We start from the raw sequence: 23328 nt of genomic DNA, 5'->3' as shown, positions 1-23328 counted from the left end.
ACCATTCTTTGCTTAATCCTTTGTACTGCGTAGCTCTCTTGGTATTGACTCGGTCCGTTCACGTTCTGTTGTTTGTCTGTCTGTCATCCCTGCACTTATTCCAAGTTAGGGATTGCCGTCCAGTTGTCCCCTGTCATTAGGACTCGCGAGGCAAGTAGGCAGGGCCAGGGGTAAGGGTGGAGCGCAGTGGTCACTTCCCTTCCCCCTGTGTGTGTGTGTACGCGACCGTTACACTGTCTGAGCCTCAAGTCATGCAGCAGTCTCTTATGCTGTTTGAAGACTCTGCTGGCAGGGTTTCCCAAGGGCATTCACCTAGCCCTTCCCCAGGGGTGGAAGACATAGAATGCACTGACGCGCAACCACTTATGTTTCCTGATGAGGACATGGGAATACCACCTCAGCACGTCTCTGATGATGACGAAACACAGGTGCTGAAGGAGTATAAGTAACTCCATTTTGTCTTATTCAGCAACGTGTATTACATTTGGTCAGTGCACTACAAAATCTCCCTCCCCCTTATGGAATGTGTGAAACTTCCTGTGCTGTTTCAAGAATATCCATACATTCCTTAGTTTGTAAGTTTGAACAGTCCTACCATATAAGGTCATCTGGCTCAACTGTCTGCTGGCCTATGTGTATATACCTGATTGGTCAAATGCTGTTACTATGAGTCATCTATTATGTTAATGCAGAGCTCATGTGTGATCGATACCATAGGTCGAATACTAATGCTAACATATGATTGGATGTCAAGGAAGCTCAACCCCCTCTATTATAACTGTTTGCCAACTGAGAAATAAACCAGAATGGATTGGAACTAGACATGTCTTCAGTGTTTTATCTGATTCATTCTCCCGGTACCGGATAGACTTAATTCAAGCTGATCACCGAAATCATGTGTCAGGGACACGTTAGGCATGAGAGTATATTGCCCAACAGCTTGGGGGCTCGGTTCCGGGATTGGGAGGGTCCTCTTCAGGTCTATAGTGAAAGACATCAATTCTTGTCCTCCTCTTGGACCTGGAGCAATGACCAAAATCTCATCTAAGTGAGTCGAACCATCTATTTATGATTTCGGTGGATTGCGATGTCTGGGACACGCAAATGTTGATTGTAAGCGGCTCAGGGAGTCCATATCGTGAGATATAAAAAGTGCACTATATGAATAATCTGTTCCGGGAACAGAAGGTTACAAGCTTGAATTAACTCTTATGTATATATAGTATAAGTATTTTAGAAGTGATAAGATTATCTGTCTGTGTGAGAGGTTGACCGGGTGGTAAGTGTACGGTCACATCCCACTGTGAAATCATTCTGTTTCCATCACTGCCAACATGTACACTTTATGTTGCACGGTCTAGTCCCACAAATTACTTCCTAGTTAACACATGGGTAGACAATTTGGCAGGATGTGAGAATTGACAGTTAAAATGTGAAACAGAATGTTATGCCCGGCTGGCAACAGGGATGAAAAGCTGTAATAATCTGTGAAGTTAGAAGCTTACAGATTGTGTACATCAGAGCTCCTGTGAAGGGGGGCTATGGTGAGTGAGAAAACACAGCAGTGTCAGGAAGTTATTTGAAAAAAAAAAAAAAAAAGTGCCTCAGTGTCTGCAAACAGAAAGAGCTTGTGTTAAACGTTCAGAAATGAACTGGTTAAGTTTTGTTGCCCTAATGATATGTGTGTGTTTAAATAGTGACGATTTATAGCCCTAGGATTAGAGATTACAGCACTAAAAGATGGACAGTTAATGCATAAGTGTATTGATAATTGAAAAGAGAAGTTTGCCATGTGGCATCCCTTCCCCCAGTACATCTGCTGTAAATTCAAATAGTTCCACAGGAGTTATTTCTGTTCTGTCTGAAATGTGTTCTCAGAGAGAACTCCCTCCCATCTCATACCCCCCCTCCTGTGCTCAGGAATTCAACTAACCTACATATGGGGGTTGGGGGGGAGGGGGGCTGGTGATTGGTAATGCATCAGCAGAATGTGAAGATACTAACCTGTGTTATCTATAAGATCTTCCAGACAGGGCTCCAGTATTGGATTAGATCTTTCCAAATTGTATGTTCCGGTGGTTTAAAATGTGCCTGCAGTGATGATGCTAATTGGAAGTGTCCAATCCTATCAATCTAAGGTTGCACCCAAGTCCTTATTCAGATATGAGTAAAAGTTTGAGGAACATTTGGGACAGTTGAACGTCCTGTGATGTATTGCTTTACTTCCCCTGTTTGAACATTCCTGAAATAAGAGACGCAAGGCAAAGGAAATGGGGGGAGGGGTAATTATATAGAATAAGTGGCGATGTGTGTAACACTAAACCAAAAAAACTACATGGCATATAAGATGATTTGAATTTTAACAAAATGACTGTATGATTATAACATGTATATTGTTTTACAGCGACAGACCATCAGCAATTCTGGGTGTGGTGTGGCTATCTGTTTCCAGGAAAGCTGTGTTTGTCTGTGCTGCAAATTTTGGAATGTAACAAAGAAATTGTGTGATTGGGTGAAAGATACATGATTCAGTGGAATGTGAATGGGTGTGGCTCTGAGTTGTATGTACGTAGCAGAGCTGTGTGTGCAATTTATATTTTATGTGTAAGGGCGTGGTTATGAGTTAATGAAAAAGAGTACATGAAAAAAATGTATATGAATGCGTATGGAGTACGATATTTGTTGTTAAATATGCGCATTGAGAATTTTATTTTATTTTTTTCTTGGAAGTTTTGGGGTTTTATTGGTACCAACAGCATTGATCAAGCTGTACATTTTTATTTATTGAAGTCAATGAAAAGTTTTTATGGGCCCTTTGTGTGTTCATGTCTGTATTGTCAGATCTGTTTGTTTCAATGTTTGCAGTTACATGTTACATGTTAAGTGTTGTGCTTAACATCAGAGCTCTGTTCGTATGAACAGCTAGGATACTAATGGCAGACAGAGGAGGGGTGGACTTAGATGACTCAGAGTGGGAGGAAGGAAATGTGAGCCTTCTATGTGAATTAATGGGGTTTTGAAAAAAAAATAAAAAATTCAAAACTGACTCACTACTACTCGAGACCATGGACAGGGAATACATCACAGATCATGTATTTAGCATTATACTAGATTGCCCAGTCAGCCTATTAGGGAGAGATTTGTTCATTAAGCTTGACTTGCAGGTATCAGCAAAGAATCAGGACATAAGAGTACACTTAGATCTCATTCCAGTCTCTACACCAGTGCCACTGATTCTTGCAAACATTCAGGACCACCCAGAACTTAATAACATTAACCCTGCATTATGGTCCTCAAATGAATATGACACAGGATTCATAGATTGCACACATTACAAAGCTACTGTGAAACCAGGTGTCATCTCAGTGTTCCAGAAACAATACCCGCTGTAAAAAGAGAAACTTGATGGACTTAGACCAATGATAGAAGAATTCCTACAAAAGGGAATCCTGGAAGAGGTGATTTCACCCTACACCTGGAAGAGGTGATCTCACCCTACAGCACGCCCGTGAATCCAGTGACAAAGGCAGATGGTGCTACCCGCTTTGTAAAGGATTTAAGGGCCATCAACAACATCATTGTGCCTATAGCCCCTGTTGTACCTGATGTCACTTAATTATTATCTGCCATTCCAGCAGACGCTGTTTGGTTCAGTGTGATAGATCTGAAAAATGCATTCTTTTCTATCCCAGTTGATAAGATAACCAGACTACTTTTTGCTTTTTCCTTTGACAGACGTCAACTGACCTGGTGCAGAAATGCCCCAGGGATATGCTGATTCACCTGTAGTGTACAGCATAGTCCTCCAAGCGATGTTAGAGCCATGGTACACCCCCCAAGGTTCTGTGCTGCTGCAATATGTCGATGATTTGTTACTGTGTAGCATGTCAGCGGAGGCCAGCATTCAGGATGGTTTATCACTGTTATAATGATTGTCAGGATGTGGTCACAAAGTGACACTTAAGAAAATGCAATGGTGTAAAATGCAGGTTGAATACTTGGGCTTTGTCCTCACAAAAGGTGAAAGGAGAATCAGCGCAGAGGAGAGGATTTACGGCAGCAGATGGTAAGGATCATGTCTCATAGGGCAATGCACTGGCAGTTAAGGTGGCGAAATGAATGGCCAAATGCAACCTCACAGGTTTGTGTAACCATTGGGAGATGCCATGTTTGGCACCTCCAACCCCTGAGATGTTGCAAATGCTTACTGATCTTCAGTGGTATGCCACTGAACAGGAACAGTAAGACTGGTGTTATTCAGTATTGCAGAAAAATCCTGAGATAGGATTAGTCTGCGAAGAGGGGAAGTTATGTATTCCCCAACACAGTGCTTCCATCTTAATAGCACATTTCCACAGAGTAGGACATAAACAGCATTGAGATACTCATGGGTAGGCCTTTCCCCACACCATGGGCAAGACGCCCCCTGGTAGTGCAGGAAGGGGACTTGGACCTGATCAGAGAGGAGTTATAATCTGATCAAGGTCCTCAGTAAAACTGAAGAATAAGTTGCTTGTAAGTCTCCTTCTCTTTCACAGGAACCAACCCGTCCATTCTGGATAGGCGACCAGGTGATGATCACGATCTTAAAGAAGGGAAAGGAACCAGGAAGCTTCACCTACGGACCACCCACCGAGGTAGTCGCGATCACCAGAACAGCAGTCCTCACTGAACAGTCACCCACGTGGATCCACGCCACAAGGATTAAGTTGGTGAAGAAAAGAGAGGTACTAACGGGGGCAGACAGCCCTGACCTCCAACGAGGCCCAGAGGTACTAACGGAGGCAGACAGCCTTGACCCCCAACGAGATGACGCAGTCGGGAAATTCCTCGAGATGGCTGAGATGCAGTGCCTTAATAATTGCAATTTTGTGTCTCCTACTTACTGTCCCATGGCTGTGGGACAGACAAATATACCTGAAAACAGAATGCAGAGGGGAAGACAATCTGTGGAAGACAAAGGAGAACTTATGGCTGTACCTGGCCAAAACTCTGAACTTAACTGACTTTTGTCTCCAAACCACTTTATCTGTATTTAACATTTTGGAGACATGTCTGGTAGCAGTCCCCACCCCAGTAGATGTATGGACGGAGCTACTACGTTCCCAATGGAATGACACAGACTTGGAGGATCATGATGTTAAATATGGATATGTAAATCCTTATCATGCTTGTTATGACTGTCCTACATATGAGAATCTGCAGAGTAATATGATAGAAATAATTACAGGTCTTGTCACAGCAGCAGAAATATGTTATAACTTCACCTGTGATGAGACACTATTGCCTCCCTGCATACAAGCAAAAATGCAGAACAAGACTAAACCAAATATTTGTGATAGAGATTTAGGTAGTTGTAAAAAGATAGTATCAGGAAAGAATATGCAATGTAATATTACAAAAACAGTACCATCCCTAGACAAACATGTACCTCTACCAACAGGATGGCTATTGGCCTGTGGGAATACTAGTTACACGTACATACCGGCCAATATTACAGAGGGACCCTGTACAATAGCTAGGTTGACATTAGCAATGATACCACTATTTCCAGCAATGCAGACACGACACACGAGAGACACTTCTCTACAGTTATCAGAAAATTGTGATTATAATGTGAATCTCCTCTCTAGAGCAGAATACATGAGTTTAGGGGTATCTATGATAGGAGTACCAGGTTTGGCCATATATAACCACAGGACAATAGCAAAACCTGCCTGTTTTATGGTAAAACAGATAAATATCACTAGTGCAATTCTGCAAGATATGCTGCTGGATATACAATCGTATGAAAAGGCTATCTTGCAGAATAGGGCAACTATTGACTATTTATTGCTCCAACATGGTATAGGATGCTCAGCGTTCGCAGGGATGTGTTGTTTCAATTTATCAGATCACTCCCGTGGAATAAAAGATAAAATAGGCCAATTAGAGGAGATGAGAAAACATATAAAACAAGATGTTGACCAAGGTTGGTGGGACTGGCTTTTTGGCTGAATACCTGACTTTGGTCAAATAAGATATGTTTTAGGAGTGGCATTTGCCGTGATCGATGCAATAGTGTGTCTCTGCTGTTGTCTACAGTTTGTGCCCTCCCCTCTAGCCATATGTAAAAATGTGGCCGAAAGAGGGGTACACTCAACATTCCTCTATACACCGGTAGAGGTAGAAGAGGTAAACCCAACCTCAACAAAGCCTGAGGATTATACTCCTGAAGGGTACATGGAATACCAAAAGGATTACAAGCAAACCAAGGAAGAGCAGAGAAAGAACCATATAGTATAAGGTATATATATATATATATAAGGTTCTTAGAGGGGATTGAAGGAGTATAAGTAACTCCATTTTGTCTTATTCAGCAACGTGTATTACATTTGGTCAGTGCACTACAAAATCTCCCTCCCTCTTATGGAATGTGTGAAACTTCCTGTGCTGTTTCAAGAATATCCATACATTCCTTAGTTTGTAAGTTTGAACAGTCCTACCATATAAGGTCATCTGGCTCAACTGTCTGCTGGCCTATGTGTCTATACCTGATTGGTCAAATGCTGTTACTATGAGTCATCTATTATGTTAATGCAGAGCTCATGTGTGATCGATACCATAGGTCGAATACTAATGCTAACATATGATTGGATGTCTAGGAAGCTCAACCCCCTCTATTATAACTGTTTGCCAACTGTGAAATAAACCAGAATGGATTGGAACTAGACATGTCTTCAGTGTTTTATCTGATTCATTCTCCCGGTACCGGATAGACCTAATTCAAGCTGATCACCGAAATCATGTGTCAGGGACACGTTAGGCAGGAGAGTATATTGCCCAACAGGTGCCAACTGCATCGTCTTTCTGCAGTGTGCAGACCGAAAAGGGGGTCAGGGAGGAAGACTGGGTGGAAGACGATGCAGGGGACGATGAGGTCCTAGACCCCACATGGAATGAAGGTCGTGCCACTGGCTTTCAGAGTTCGGAGGAAGAGGCAGTGGTGAGACCGAGCCAACAGTGTAGCAAAAGCGGGAGCAGGGTACAAAAGCAGAGCAGCCGTCGCCAAAACTGTTTGCCTGCTACTGGCCACCGCCACCAGGGACCGAGCACACCAAAGGCAGCTTCAAGGAGTTCCCTGGCATGGCACTTCTTCACACAATGTGCTGATGACAAGATCCGAGTGGTTTGCACACTGTGCCATCAGAGCCTGAAGCGAGGCATTAACGTTCTGAACCTTAGCACAACCTGCATGACCAGGCATCTACATGCGAGACACGGGCTGCAGTGGAGTAAGCACCTTCAAAACCAAGAAAGGGCTCAGGCCCCTCCTGCTCCCTCTTCTGCTGCTGCCTCGGCCTCTTCTTCCGCCTCTGGAGGAACGTTGGCATCTGCCGCCCAGCAAACAAAGGATGTGCCACCAACAACACCACCTCCGTCACCAAGCATCTCCACCATGTCACACTGAAGTGTTCAGCTCTCCATCTCACAAACCTTTGAGAGAAAGCATAAATTCCCACCTAGCCACCCTCGATCCCTGGAGCTGAATGCCAGCATTTCTAAACTACTGGCCTTTGAAATGCTGTCATTCAGGCTGGTGGACACGGACAGCTTCAAACAGCTCATGTCGCTTGCTGTCCCACAGTACGTCGCTCCCAGCCGCCACTACTTCTCCAGGAGAGCCGTGCCCTCCCTGCACAAACAAGTATCGGATAAAATCAAGTGTGCACTGTGCAATGCCATCTGTGGCAAGGTCCACCTAACCACAGATACGTGGACCAGTAAGCACGGCCAGCGACGCTGGGTAAATGTAGTAGAGGCTGGGCCCCAGGCAGAGAGCTGTTTGGCGCACGTCCTTCCACCGCCAAGGAACGCAGGGCATCATTCTTTGCCTCCTGTTGCCTCCTCTTCCTACTCGGCTTCCTCCTCTTCTACCACCTCCTCATCCGGTCAGCGACAGACCTTCCCCACCAACTTCAGCACAGCCAGGGGTAAACGTCAGCAGGCCGTTCTGAAACTGATGTGTTTGGGGGACAGGCCCCACACCGCGCAGGAGTTGTGGCGGGGTATAGAACAACAGTGGTTGCTGCCAGTGAGCCTCAAGCCCGGCCTGGTGGTGTGCGATAATGGGCGAAATCTCGTTGCAGCTCTGGGACTAGCCGGTTTGACACACATCCCTTGCCTGGCGCATGTGCTGAATTTGGTGGTGCAGAAATTCATTCACAACTACCCCGACATGTCAGAGCTGCTGCGTAAAGTGCGGGCCGTCTGTGCGCGCTTCCGGCGTCCTCATCGTGCTGCCGCTCGGCTGTCTGCTCTACAGCGTAACTTCGGCCTTCCCGCTCACCGCCTCATATGCGATGTGCCTACCAGGTGGAACTCCACCTTGCAGATGCTGGAGAGACTGTGCGAGCAGCAGCAGGCCATAGTGGAGTTTCAGCTGCAGCATGCACGGGTCAGTCGCACTGCGGAACAGCACCACTTCACCACCAATGACTGGGCCTCCATGCGAGACCTGTGTGCCCTGTTGCGCTGTTTCGAGTACTCCACCAACATGGCCAGTGGTGATGACGCCGTTATCAGCCTTACAATACCACTTCTATGCCTCCTTGAGAAAACACTTAGGGCGATGATGGAAGAGGATGTGGCCCAGGATCAAGTCCCGAACCTGAACTTTTTTTTCAAGTTCGGCCGAACCTGCCAAACCCGAACATCCAGATGTCCGCTCAACTCTAATTGCAAACAATGACTCCTGATAACTTGCAGTGGTTTTTGAAGTTACTCCCTCAGGGCTAGTTCACAAATCAGCTTAAAAAAATGCCTCAAAACTATCCTCCATTCATTTCAATGGGAAGCAGCATTTGCTTTTTTTTTCCACTTGGAAAGAAGAAGCAGCATGCCCTACGTATCTTGGGGCGGAATCCACTGTGACTTCCATCAGAAAAGGGTATTTTTTAACTTAATAGTCATAAAAAATATATTTTAGAGTTTTTGTCTGTTTTTCTTTTTCATTTTGACAGTACTATGCCATAAAAAATGTAATACCGAATATTGTTCTTCTGTAGCCGTCAACACAAATGATACAACCTTGGTAATTCACTGTCAGTGTACTTTTGCTATGAGGGGAAGAGGTTAACTGTTAGTATAATAGTAGGTGTAGAATTGGGATAACAGTATGACACCTCTATTGTTCTCCTGATAGTCCTAGATAAAGATGCCCACAGAAGAGCATTGCTTTGATTAGTTTAATGTGTGAAGCTCTAATTAAGTCACTACGGGGGGGGGGCTCTCTCTGGTCGCAGTGATGGTCTGACTATTAGGGTACAGCTACACAGGGACATGTGTTGTGCAACACTTTAAGTAATGATTGTCAATGGTATCGGAACACGTGACATACTGCAAGTACAATGCAACAGTTGCAAAAAATCCAGACATTCTGGATTTTATGTCACAAGTCGCGTGTGACTTTCACTCCATAGCCCTTAGGCCTTGGCCTTGGATGCAATCTTGTGGACTGCAGCTGTTACTCAATAGTTCAAATCAATCAGTTGCGGTACAAAAAGTCGCAGTGTAGCCCAAGCCTTAATGTAAGTTGCGTGCAGACGAGTTGTAAATTTTTTCATGTTGCGCAACTTTTCTGCCACTTGCTATCCTGTGACAAGTCGCCAGGGGCGGATTGGCCATAGACCCTACAGGGAAATTTCACGGTGGGCCGATGCCCAGGGGGCCACTCAAGCCCTCTTGATGGTTGCAGGCCAGGTACATAATGATCTGATACTACAGGTGCCCTTCTGTATTACTGTCCTCATAATGGTCATACAGTTGAATACTGTGATGAGGGCTGCAGTATTTTGTGCTGTCCTGTGGTATTTGGTTCTGCTGGGGCGGTATTCTACGCTGCACTACAATATTGCAGGCCCCGCGTACTTTGGTTGTCCCTACTTGTTTTGGCCTGTCTTCTGTCAGTTTGATCTCACCTACAACATGGAGCCACTTTTAGTTTTTTTTCCAGGGCCACTTTAAGTTCCCAATCCGGCGAGTAGTCCTACCCTTATCAAAGACTTCTGTGCCAAAAGTCCAAACAAGATGATGTTAAAGAGCCAGGACACAGAATACATGGAGTAACTTCCAAAAAATTATATCCAGAAAACCATACACGTTTTTTATTTTAAAAAATTACATGGAATATTGACATATAGGCTATTATTAATTATATATTTTTTGATGGAAGGGTTTCTTAAAAGCTATTGACAACTTTGCAGTGATTTTTTATTTCATGTGCTGCCAGGATTAAAATAATTCAAATATATAATTAATTATATTATATTTAATTATAATTCATTAAATAAGTAATTGGCAACAACTTAACGTTACCAGAGAAGTGACAGACCGCTGATTCCAGTGTCACTCAGCAAGGGAAGCCTAATGGATGTGACAGGTCCCCTTTAATATCCCCTCATGTTTATGACAGGATCATCTCTTTTTGTCAATAACGGGCCCTCTGCTCCTTTCTCTGAAATGTGAGGTTGTGGTCATAAGGTTACTTTCACATCTGTGTTTTTTAATTCAGGTTTTGAGATCCGGCAGGGGATCCATTCCATTTACTACATCCTTTTCGGTTGGATCCTGTTGTATTAAATCATAACTGTATTAAAATAAACCTGATCAGGCATGAAAATCATTGTAAGTCAATGGGCGCCTGATCCTTTTTTTTTTTTTTTTTTTTCGTTGCAGAAAAAAACGGATCAGGCACCATCAGCCTGTTTCACACTCGCCTTGTTGATTTCCGGCATTGAGATATGGCATTTGTAGTGCCCTGGAGCAGGGAGTACTTGGTGCATTTTTAGACATTTGCCTATTTCCCCTATGCAAAGTTAAAACTTCTTACTTTATTTCACCTAAAAGGGTTAACTTGCACTGTCTAATACTGTGTAACTGCATTTTATATATATATGTTGCGATTCACTGTATTTACATTGCTCCGTGGAAAGGGTTAATTAATACTGAGAGACTGTTAGGGTAATTTTCCACAGCTTCCATAGGCTTTAAAGAAGACCATGTTTTGGAGGGAAAAACCCAGAGGTTGCTTACCACCATGTTTTGGAGGGAAAAATCCAGACTTGTTTACCACCAGAAATCAGACAACCTGACCTTTTAAATGTCTGGTTTTAGCTATGTTGTTATGTCTGGAAACTTGTTTTTGTGTGAAAAACCTGCTGTGCCATTGCCATTGAGTATCATTGAAGCTCTAATGTAAGTCTATACCAGAAGAGAGCTGAAACAATGTATCTGTTTGTGCCGAGTTTCTCCACTCCACCCCCCCCCCCCCCCCCACTAGAAGGTTCTAGTCTAGCAAAAACTGTATATAAGGAGAGCAGTCAGAGCCCCTAGTGTGCTGCAGATAGGGAACAGTGCTTGGAAGAGGAGACTCTGCCAGACTACTGAGTGACCAGAAGAAGATGCTGAGACGGGGATAAGCTGCCACAGACCCTGGATCACCAGCCTTGGACCAGGGTACCAGCCTTCTGAAGAGAAAGAGGGATAGCTAGCTCAGGCCTCTCTCCTCAGCATCAAACCTTTTTTCGGCCAGGGAGGAGACTGGAAAAGCCAGCCCAATACCTCGCCTGTATTGTTTTCTGAATTCCTCCAGTAAAGAAGCACCCTGGTTTACTGCAGACCCTGACTCTCTTGACTTATTTCCCATTCGGGTGCACCACGCCTTACCATCCCTTCCTAAGAGCAGCAACACGTGGTGACACCTCGACAGTGTCCGGGGGACTCAGTGTAGCGTTGGGGCCACCCTAAACCCGGCCACTGCAATTTGGCGTCACGAACAGGATCTGGTCCAGCACCAGCAGTTATTGTGGATCCAGCTCCAATGGATCAAGACAGCCAGTGGCAACTACAGGAACGCCCCAGCCCGTATCTGAGGTGAACCAGCAACATATAAGCATCTGTACTGTAAGTGTTCCCCTTGTGGGGTCTGCCACAAGCAAGTGACTGTACTAGTGAGACTGTGTCCTGCATTATTAGCTAGAGATTTGCTAGTGAGGGACTGGGTTACTGCCTTAATAGTGCTACTATACTTTGCTGCCATGTCAGTAGATGGAAACCGTGATATGCCTGCCAGTTCTGGGGTTTCTAGCCCTTCTCCAACAATACCCTTGTCAGTACCATATTTTCTTTTGTGCACCATGGTTACCAAAATATGGAGGAGAGCCTACAGGCCTCAAAGATTTTAGGGATTAAATGAGTGCCATTTACAAGATGATTTCCCTTAATGATGACCAGAAAGTCGCTATGTTGATTGGTCAATTGGAGGGAGCAGCCCTAAGGGAGGTTAAGTCATGGCCTAGTACTGAAAAGCGTACTGCTGACCAAATATTAGACAGATTTGCCAGCATGTTTGACAGGCGCACATTATCAGAGTTCAAAATGCATTTATTTAGCTGCAAACAAAGGATGGGTGAAAACGTGCGAGATTTTGCTCTGTCTCCAGGAAGCTCTGCGTGCCATCCAGCACATGGGTCCACATAAGGTACTTGACCCAGATCGGACTCTGAAAGACCAGTTTGTAGAGGGTGCCAGACTAGATGTTGTAAAAACCCAGCTGAGAGTTCTTGCATTTCAACACCCTAATATGCCATTCCTTGACTTTAAGGAGCTTGCAGTAAAGGCACTGGGTTCTAATTCAGACCCAGGTTATAAGTGTGCCATTATGTCTGAACAAAGGAGCACACCAGTAGAGTCTAATGTTATGAAATGTGATGAAAATACCGAAGTTAACTTGAAGGAGTTGGTGTTGCAGCTTTGCAAAAAATGTTGAGGTGTTACAAAAAGAGGTACAGGGCATGAAACAAAGCCGCCAGCCTGATAGAGGTACTTGGTCCCCTAGAGGTAGACTGAGATATGGTTCTAATGGTAATCCTAGGAATTATGGTCGATTACCCACTGACCAGTTTGATGCCAGTGGCCGATATGTCGTAAATGTCAAAAAGTTGGTCATGTGGAGCGGTAATGCAAGAAGTTAAACTAGTGTCTCCTGGGGCAATGGACCAACCCTCAGGGGGAGACTGCTTGGGTCCAAACGTTTCTGCATATATTGGTGAATGTCCTACAATTACTGTCAGATTTTGTGGTGTGTCCTGCCTTGCTTTAGTGGACACTGGGTCACAAGTCACTACTATGCAATTGGCATTCTATCAGTGGCATTGGGAGCTAGACCATCTTATCCATCCTAGTCAGAGTAAGATAAATGTAATCGCCAGCAATAGCCAGCCCATACCATCCCAGGGATACTGGGAGCCCACTGTGCAAATTGGTAATACTGAATTACAGAGGCAAGGGTTAATAGTTGTGCACGTGCATGATGAGGGTTTTCCCCCAGTTGTATTGGGAATGAATATTTTTCAAAATTGTGTGGAGGAAGTGATGTGTATACTCCAGCAAGAGTTAGTTACAGCTCCTTTGCTGGGCTGCAGAATGTTACAGCATTCAGCACTTAGAGGGCATAAAAATTTCAGTTATCACAAGGGTGAGATTGGAAATGTAAGGCAGAGGTGTAACTGCCATAGTGGCAGACCATGCGACTGCTATGGGGCCCAGGGCAAGAGGGGGCCCAGTCTTAGTTGGGATCATCCCCTCTTCTTCTGGAGGTGAAAACTTGGTCAGGACTCTACCCTCTAAAGGAACAACTTTTAGCAAATGAGGCAGTGGAAAAATGGCCCAAGGGTCATTCAAAAAGGTTTAGACAGAAACCCTTCTGTCCTGTCTGGAGGGCCTGGTTTAATTCTTGCTATGGGGCCCTTACTTCTACAGTATATGTACGCCACTGATGTAAGGGTTACTGATGATAAACTCATATGGTTACAACTTCACTCAGAGACATCACTTTGGTGTAAAGCACGTATAAGACCACATGGGCAAACTTACCAGGCCCTTGTGGAACCTATACTGGATGGGGGCAAGGAATATTTGCTCGCTGCCCGCAGTCTAGTTACTGTGAAGTGTGGCAGGGTGCCAATCAGCATGCTAAACATTAGTAACCGACCTATTCAGTTGAATAAATACCAGACTGTTGCTAAATTAATACATGTTGGGAACAATCATATTGTCCACTTCGACTGTCCAGCCACGCAGTCTGCCAGCCAGGCTGAAGTCTGTCCAGAGGGTCTCTAGTGGGAGCAACTGCACATTGGGGATCAGAACACCCCCACTGAGTGGAAGGAGGGTGTCCTGAAGGTCGTAAAAGATCATGAGGCTGCTTTCAGAAAACACCGCACAGATTTTGAGAAAGTAGAGGTGATCCAACACACCATCTCTACTGGGTCCCACATACCCATTAAAGAAAGATACAGGCCCATACCAGCAGCCATGTACCAGCAAGTGAAACAGCTAGTGAACGACATGAAAGCCTCTAATGTAATTCGGGACAGCCATAGCCCTTGGGCCGCACCCTTAGTGCTTGATTGTTAAAAGGACGGTACAATACTATTCTGTGTAGACTACTGCAAATTAAATAGCATCACCCATAAAGACGCGTACCCTTTGCCTAGAATAGAAGAGTCCCTATCAACCCTAGGCTCTGCAGCATTCTTCTCTACTTTAGATTTAACTAGTGGGTGGCAGTTACCCATGGCGCCCAAAGACCGGAAAAAGACAGCTTTTACCACACCTATGGGACTTTAGGAGTTGAATTATATGTCATTCAGCCTGTGTAATGCACCAGCAACTTTCCAGCGTCTCATGGAGTATTGCTTAGGTCACAAAAACTTTGAGACCATGCTATTGTATCTGGATGATATTATTATATACTCTAAATCCTATGAAGACCATTTACAACACCTGTCTGAAGTATTTGCTATACTCAAAGTAAAACCATCCAAGTGCCACTTATTGCAGTCTGAGGTGCACTATCTGGGGCATGTGGTCAGTGCTCAAGGAGTCCTCCCTAACCCCAATAAAATTGCTGCAGTTAAAAATTGGCCCGCACCTACCAATATCTATGAGGTGAAGAAATTTCTAGGCTTTGCTGGATATTACAGTCGATTTATTCAAGATTTTACTAAGATTGCAGCCCCTTTGCAGGACTTGTTAAAAGACCAGCCTAATAAAAAAAGGTTCAAATAAGACGACTATTGTATGGACTGATGCTAAGGAAAAAGCTTTTAATGATCTGAAATGGAAACTTACCGAAGCCCCTATTCTTGCTTACCCAGACTATACTAAACCCTTCAGACTGTACACCGATGCATGTAAAAAGGGCTTGGGAGCAGTGTTGGCTCAAGGGCAGGACCAACATGAACGAGTCATTGCATACGCCAGGCGTTCACTTAGGCCTACTGAGAGGAATGACTGTAATTGCAGCTCTTTTAAACTAGAATTACTCGCCTTGGTCGGTTACAGAAAAATGTTGGGAATATTTGACCGCTACTGAATTTGTGGCCTATACAGACAACATAGGTGCCATATAACAGCGCTGGGTCTCTAGATTAGCTAATTACAAATTTACCATCAAATACCGTTCTGGCAAATGTAATATTAATGCAGATGCACTGTCGAGGTTTTCTATAGGTGCACCAGCCAACCTACCTGATAACTACTGGGAAGACGTTGAAATGCCATCCTTTTTCGTCTTGAGCGGTCTCTTTTGTCAAAGTGTTGGTGTGGAACCATGGATGAAAAGTCCACAGAGTGGACCTATGACATAGTGGTGAGGTGGAAGCAGCATGAGGAGGCCACAGAGTGGCCCAATGACTGTGGAGGTGGCGGCAGCATCAGGAGGCCACAGAGTGGCACAATGATAGAGTGTGGAGGTGGCGGCAATGCATCAGACATTGGTGGGTGGAAATCCTGGCTGATCCACGTCTGATTCATCTTGACAAAGGTCAGTCTCTCCACACTTTGGGTGGACAGGCGAGTTCTTCTAGGGGTAACTATGGCCCCCGCCGCACTAAACAGCCGCTCTGATGCCACACTACTGGCCGGGCAGGACAACTTTTCCAGGCCGCTGGACTACTGCGGCCACAAATCCAGTTTGTCTGCCCAGTAGTCCAGCGGATCTTCAATGTGGGGTGGCAGGGTACTGTCCAAGTATGCCACCACCTGCTGGTTCAGGTCCTACTCCAGGTCTAGCTGCTGCTGCTGGTGAATAGTTTATTCACTAGGCGGGTGAAGAAAGCTGCTCATCAGCGACTCTAGACTTAAGTTGCTGCTGGTGGAGCTGGAACTGCTACTACCCCCCCACCCTGGCACAGCAGCCATGGCAGAGGAACATGAGCGCAGAGGGCCCCCCGGTCAGACCTAGGTCGGTTACAGAAAAATGTTGGGAATATTTGACCGCTACTGAATTTGTGGCCTATACAGACAACATAGGTGCCATAGAACAGCGCTGGATCTCTAGATTAGCTAATTACAAATTTACCATCAAATACCGTTCTGGCAAATGTAATATTAATGCAGATGCACTGTCGAGGTTTTCTATAGGTGCACCAGCCAACCTACCTGATAACTACTGGGAAGACGTTGAAATGCCATCCTTTTTCGTCTTGGGGCTTAAGCAGGATACTATAACTGCCAGAGATGCCAGTCAACAAAATCCCATCCATCCACAATCAGCCAGAATGGATTGGACCCAATTACAATGTAAAAGCAGAGTGCTACAGGAACTATGGCGTGTGCTACAATCTGGTAAGAGCCTTACACCAAATCAGAGAGAACCAGCCGACCCTGAGGAACTTAAACTGTTGAGACAGAGGAAACACCTCTCAAACGTCGCATTATTGATCCTCTGACACATTACCGTATTAAACAGATTGCGGTACCCAGACAGGATGCCCATCTGATCCTGGATGCATACCACAATCAATCAATCAGGACATTTTGGGTGCCATAAAACAGAGTCACGGTGTCGCGAGTGTCCTATCTGTGCCATCAATAGGGATGACCAGCCCAGACAAAAAGCACCACTGCACCCAGTTAAGAGTCATAGGCCATTTGAGTTTGTTGCCTTGGACCATGCAAAATTTAGACCCAGACGAGATGGGTATGTGTACGCTCTACCAATCATTGACCATTATAGCAAGTATGCCATGGTGCTACCAGTAAGAGACTTATCAGCGCAAACCACTGTGGATGTGTTTAAAAGAGGTTTATTGGGGTCCACAGACCACCAGAAAAGATTCTGACTGACCAAGGATCAGCATTTGAGTCACAATTATTCCAAGAAACGTGCACATTGTACAATATAAAAAAAATACGTATGACTGCCTATCACCCACAATGCAATGCTTTATGTGGAAAAAATGAACCAAAACATAATAAATCTATTGCGTAAATTACCAGAGTGTGAGAAAGCAAAATGGCCGACATGGGTATCTAAACTGACTTTGCTATATAACCATACACCGCACTGTTCAACTAAACAAGAACCCTATACATTAATGTCTGGACACAAAAGTTGGTTGCCGGCCGACATATTGCTAAGTGTGCCAACTGACCATGATAACAACCCGTTACCACAAACTAACTGGGCAAAAGAGCAACTGAGGCGCCTCAAACTGATCCAACAAATAGCCAATGAAACAAACCAGGAGGCTCAACCAAAACAAATGGATGACTATAACGCCAAAGCTGAGGCTAAATCACTATGTGTAGGAGATCACGCGTGGTTACAAAAACAACACAGATAAAACAAACTGGAAAATAAATGGGAATCTGTGCCCTACAAGATAAAAGCCCTACTAACTGCTGAAACCTATCAGATAAATAAACAGGGTGATGATCTAAAAATTGTTCGCCGTAATCAATTGAAGCTGTGTTTATTCAAGGAACTTGGGGAATAAACCCCTACGTCTTAAGAAAACATACCAACTGAAAATGTATTACCGGAAATTAAATTAAAACCAGCACAGTCAGTGAGACCCCCTTTAACTGGTTTTCAATTCTAGAATGATGGATGGTACCAAAAAGGTCACTACCTGTGAACTTTGTGGTTCCAGTGCCGACGTCACCAATAATGCTCTTTCTGATCCTGTGATCGACACACAGCCCAGGAGATCTGAAAGAGCCACCAAAGGTATGAAACCAGCCAGATACCCAGATTAACTGTTCCATCCACATTTCTGTTATGTGATTTATAGGTCAGAACTGCATTTGTATGAATATGTGATGATATACTGTATGACTATACCTAAGCTTCAAATGTCCATCTATGATGCTGCCCATTTTTGCTGATAATGCTGAAGATCTGTATCCTTTGTACAATATTATTGTGTTGCTGAAAGCTATGATAAAAGTCTTTAAGGCCAGCCCTGTAAAGGGTTAAGTGAAAAGGGGTCAAAATGATGCTTGTCATACTGTAATGACCATGTTGAGAAGGGGCTTTCTCATGTACACCATTTATATTGTACATAATAACTATTAGAGATCAACACATTTAAAAAAAAATTGATTTGGCCGGTTTTCCGAATTTTTAGAAAAAATTTGGTTTGATCCGAATTTATTCACGCCAAGTCACGTTAAAAAACAGCTATTTCCTGGCTGCAGAGAGCCTGTATAGTGGTGTAGAACACTGTGCCTTGAAGTAACATGCATAGGGAGTCTGCTGTGGTAGTGAAAAAATACTGTGAGTCAGTATGACAGGCGTCGCTCTTAGAATCACTGCACACTTCACTTATCAGGGCAGTCACGGGGCCAAAACTGACCAAATAACTCACGTATGAACTCAGCCTTACAGGTAGATGTTAGCGCCAAGAAGAAGCGCACTCCTTTTACACCGTAGTCAGCTGATTCCACATAGATGTCTACAGAACCTGTTCTATTAAACGCTTATACAAGTAGATCCCCCCGACAGAGTGGAGAGGGTGTCAGCAGTAAGTTTGTGTTGATGTCACAGATTATTTTGCCCTTCCTCTGATCTGTCAGAACAATAACCCCCAAAAATCGGATCCTGTCTGTTGAGCATCTGCCTTTACTCGGTCAGCATTTGGTCAGTATTCCACCAGTATTGCTAATGCCAAAAAAAAACAGGATTGGATCCAAAACAGAGATGACACATGAATAGAATATTTGCATGTCTTCTGTTTTTTGTACCCACTCCTGCTTTTGGCTACCAAATCACAAGCCAATTCTGATGGGACCATACAGGCCTTACAGCTGCTACTCAGACAGGATCCGTTGTGCATCTAATTTTTCCTTGCTTCTGACAGATCAGAAGAAGGGTCAAATAAATGATGATGTCAGCCAGGCCAAAAGGCAAAATAGTGGCCCAGTCATGAAGTGGGGAGGATGGGAACAGCATGAGAAGTCCACAGAGTAGACCTATGACATAGTGGTGAGGTGGAAGCAGCATGAGGAGACCCCAGAGTGGCCCAGTGACAGAGTCTAGAGGTGGTGGCAGCATCAGGAGGATGCCACAGAATGGCACAATGACAGTGTGGAGGTGGCAGCAACATCAGGAGGCCACAGAGTGACACAATGATAGAGTGTGGAGGTGGTGGCAATGCATCAGGATGCCACAGAGTGGCACAATGACAGAGTGTGGAGGTGGTGGCAGCAGCAGCATCAGCAGGAGGCCACAGAGTGACAGCAGAATCAGGGGACCACAGAGTGGCAAGGTGACATAGTGTGGAGGTGGCAGCAGCATCAGGAGACCACAGAGTGACCCGGTGACAGAGTGGGGAGGTGGCAGCAGCATCAGAAAACCACAGAGTGACCCGGTGACAGAGTGGGGAGATGGGTTGCAATACGAGTACCAGCTGAAGATGGTGGGTGAAAGAAGGAGCACTCGGCATCAGATGTGTGGCATCAGGTGGGTGGCAGCATCAGAATAGTAGCTGATGCAGGTAGCCAGAAGAAACTGGTCTCTTTTGTCAAAGTGTTGGTGTGGAACCATGGATGAAAAGTCCACAGAGTGGACCTATGACATAGTGGTGAGGTGGAAGCAGCATGAGGAGGCCACAGAGTGGCCCAATGACTGTGGAGGTGGCGGCAGCATCAGGAGGCCACAGAGTGGCACAATGATAGAGTGTGGAGGTGGCGGCAATGCATCAGACATTGGTGGGTGGAAATCCTGGCTGATCCACGTCTGATTCATCTTGACAAAGGTCAGTCTCTCCACACTTTGGGTGGACAGGCGAGTTCTTCTAGGGGTAACTATGGCCCCCGCCGCACTAAACAGCCGCTCTGATGCCACACTACTGGCCGGGCAGGACAACTTTTCCAGGCCGCTGGACTACTGCGGCCACAAATCCAGTTTGTCTGCCCAGTAGTCCAGCGGATCTTCAATGTGGGGTGGCAGGGTACTGTCCAAGTATGCCACCACCTGCTGGTTCAGGTCCTACTCCAGGTCTAGCTGCTGCTGCTGGTGAATAGTTTATTCACTAGGCGGGTGAAGAAAGCTGCTCATCAGCGACTCTAGACTTAAGTTGCTGCTGATGGAGCTGGAACTGCTCCTACCCCCCCACCCTGGCACAGCAGCCATGGCAGAGGAACATGAGTGCAGAGGGCCCCCCGGTCAGACCTGCAAGAGGATGGACGATGGCACAGATAGGCCAACTCACTATATAGGATGTCTCTATAGTAGTTCAGTTTCTCCTCCCGCTCAGCGGGTGTAAAAAAGGCCCCAATTTTGGACTGGTAGTGAAGGTCCAACAAGGTGGAGAGCCAGAAGTCATCCCTTTGCCGAATGGTGACAATTTGGGTTACCTTGCAGCTTGATAATCATAAGGTAACTCGTGTAGGTGTGATATATAGACCACCTAACCAAGTCAAAGAATTAGATAATCTACTAGTTGAGGAAATAGCTAAAATGACATTGAAGGGGGAAGTTATCATTATGGGAGACTTCAATCTTCTTGATGTAAACTGATGTAAACTGGAAAACCAAAATTGCTAGTTCTGCCAGGAGTACAGATATTCAAAATTCCCTACTGGGATTATCTCTACAGCAAGTAGTTGAGGAGCCAACCCGGAAGTAGGCCATTTTAGATTTAGTATTCACAAATGGGAATTTGGTATATGATATTACTGTAGGGGAAAGCTTGGGATCTAGTGATCACCAGTCAGTGTGGTTTACTATAAGTACAGAGTCACACCACACAAAAACAAAAGTTTTAGATTTTAGAAAAACTGACTTTTCTAAAATTAGATTAGTGGTATACTATCAGATTGGAACAGTTTCAATGGAGTCCAGGAGAAATGGGACTACTTAAAAGTGGCACTATTGAAGGCAACAGAAAATTGCATTAGGCTTGTTAGTAAAAGCAAAAAAAGGAAGAGACCACTGTGGTACTCAGCAGAAGTGGCCAAAATCATTAAAAACAAAAAGATAGCATTTAGTAATTATAAAAAAACAAAAAAACGAGGATGACAGGCAAATTTATAAGATTAGGCAGAGAGAGGCCAAACAAGTTATAAGAGCTTCGAAAGCACAGGCAGAAGAGAGATTAGCTCAGTCAGTGAAAAAAGGCGATAAGACATTCTTCAGATACATAAATGAAAAAAGGAAACTAAAACAAGGAATTACCAAATTAAGAACAAAAGAAGGAAGGTATATGGAAGAAGATAAAGAACTAGCTGACTGCCTCAATGAATACTTCTGTTCAGTTTTTACAAAGGAAAATGAAGGAAAAGGACCTCAGTTAGGAAGGAAGACTAATGAATCTGTTGATGCATGTGTCTTTACAGAGGAAGAGGTTCTAAGTCAGCTATCTAAAATTAATACAAATAAGTCACAGGGGCCTGATGGGATACACCCAAAGCTATTAAAAGAGCTCAGCGGTGAACTACCAAAACCATTAACAGATTTATTTAACCAATCACTGGCAACAGGAGTCGTCCCAGAAGATTGGAAATTAGCAAATGTTGTGCCCATTCACAAGAAAGGTAGTAGGGAGGAATCAGGCAACTATAGGCCAGGTGGCCTGACATCAATAGTGGGGAAACTAATGGAAACCATACTTAAAGGGGTTGTCCGGGATTGGGGACATTGCTGTAAGAGAACACTAAGCACATAAATATTACATACAGTCCTGTCATACCTTTGTAAGACTTTTCTGATGCCCCATTTTCTTGTCCTAAATTCTCTGCCGGAAGTGCCACTTTTCAAAGATTCAGTGATGTACCGGGTCCCTTTCTGCAGAGCGAAGCCTCTGCTTCCGCTTCGCAGGGAGCCTGGCGGAAACTAGGCGGGAACACATTGCGCCAAGCCCTGCCCCTCTGGTCCGGTTACATCACAGGGCAGGGTGTATTCTTAGCAAGGATGGAGGGACTGAGCCAGGAGGCGTTTAGGGGGAGGAATAGTTGTGGCAGGAGGCAACATAGGAATTAGGGGGACTGCACGAAGGAAACAACGCAATGCTGCGCTGGAAGATACCGCACACATAAACATAGAGGTAAACAATCAGTGGGGGACTGTAGGAGCCCAGCTGAAGTGCAAAAATACCTAAAAACATCTGGGGGGACCTTCAATCCACTTTTAACAGTGATTTAAAAGTTTTTTTTTTAAACAATCTTGATCCCGGACAACCCCTTTAAAGAGAGGATTGTGGAACATCTAAAATCCCATGGATTGAAAGATGAAAAACAGCATGGGTTTACTTCAGGGAGATCATATCAAACTAATCTTATTGATTTTTTTGATTGGGTGACTAAAGTAATAGATGGCGGAGGTGCAGTAGACATCGCTTATCAATAAATTGCAGTCTTTGTGCGTGGACTCCCATATTGTTGAATGGATTAGGCAGTGGCTGAGGGACAGACAACAGAGGGTTGTAGTCAATGGAGTATATTCAGACCATGGTCTTGTTACTAGTGGGGTAACTCAGGGATCTGTTATGGGACCCATATTGTTTAATATCTTTATCAGCGAAATTGCAGAAGGCCTCAATGGTAAGGTGTGTCTTTTTGCTGATGACACAGAGATTTGTAACAGGGTTGATGTTCCTGGAGGGATACACCAAATGGAAAAGGATTTAGGAAAACTAGAGGAATGGTCAAAAATCTGGCAACTAAAATTTAATGTTGATAAGTGCAAGATAATGCACCTGGGGCGTAAAAACCCAAGAGCAGAATATAAAATCAGTGATACAGTCCTAACCTCAGTATCTGGGGAAAGGGATTTAGGGGTCATTATTTCAGAAGACTTAAAGGTAGGCAGACAATGTCATAGAGCAGCAGGAAATGCTAGCAGAATGCTTGGGTGTATAGGGAGAGGCATTACCAGTAGGAAGAGGGAGGTGCTCATGCCGCTCTACAGAGCACTAGTGAGACCTCATTTGGAATATTGTGCTCAGTACTGGAGACCATATCTCCAAAAGGATATTGATACTTTGGAGAGAGTTCAGA

General features: G+C 44.6%; 1 protein-coding gene and 1 long non-coding RNA gene across 2 annotated transcripts in view; one reads left to right on the top strand and one right to left on the bottom strand.

The window, feature by feature from the left end:
- Positions 1-23328, bottom strand: part of TECTA (tectorin alpha) — a 226617-nt gene that overhangs the window by 96259 nt on the left and 107030 nt on the right. The gene's annotated exons all lie outside the window — the stretch shown is intronic.
- LOC120995806 lies at positions 9126-22480 on the top strand. Its single transcript, XR_005777675.1, has 3 exons — positions 9126-9138; positions 13464-13466; positions 22375-22480. It is a non-coding gene; the product is annotated as an uncharacterized LOC120995806 (long non-coding RNA).

The sequence above is a fragment of the Bufo bufo genome, chromosome 1, assembly GCF_905171765.1.
Source record: "Bufo bufo chromosome 1, aBufBuf1.1, whole genome shotgun sequence".
Taxonomy (NCBI): Eukaryota; Metazoa; Chordata; class Amphibia; order Anura; family Bufonidae; genus Bufo; species Bufo bufo.
This window is presented reverse-complemented; position numbering and strand designations above follow the sequence as displayed.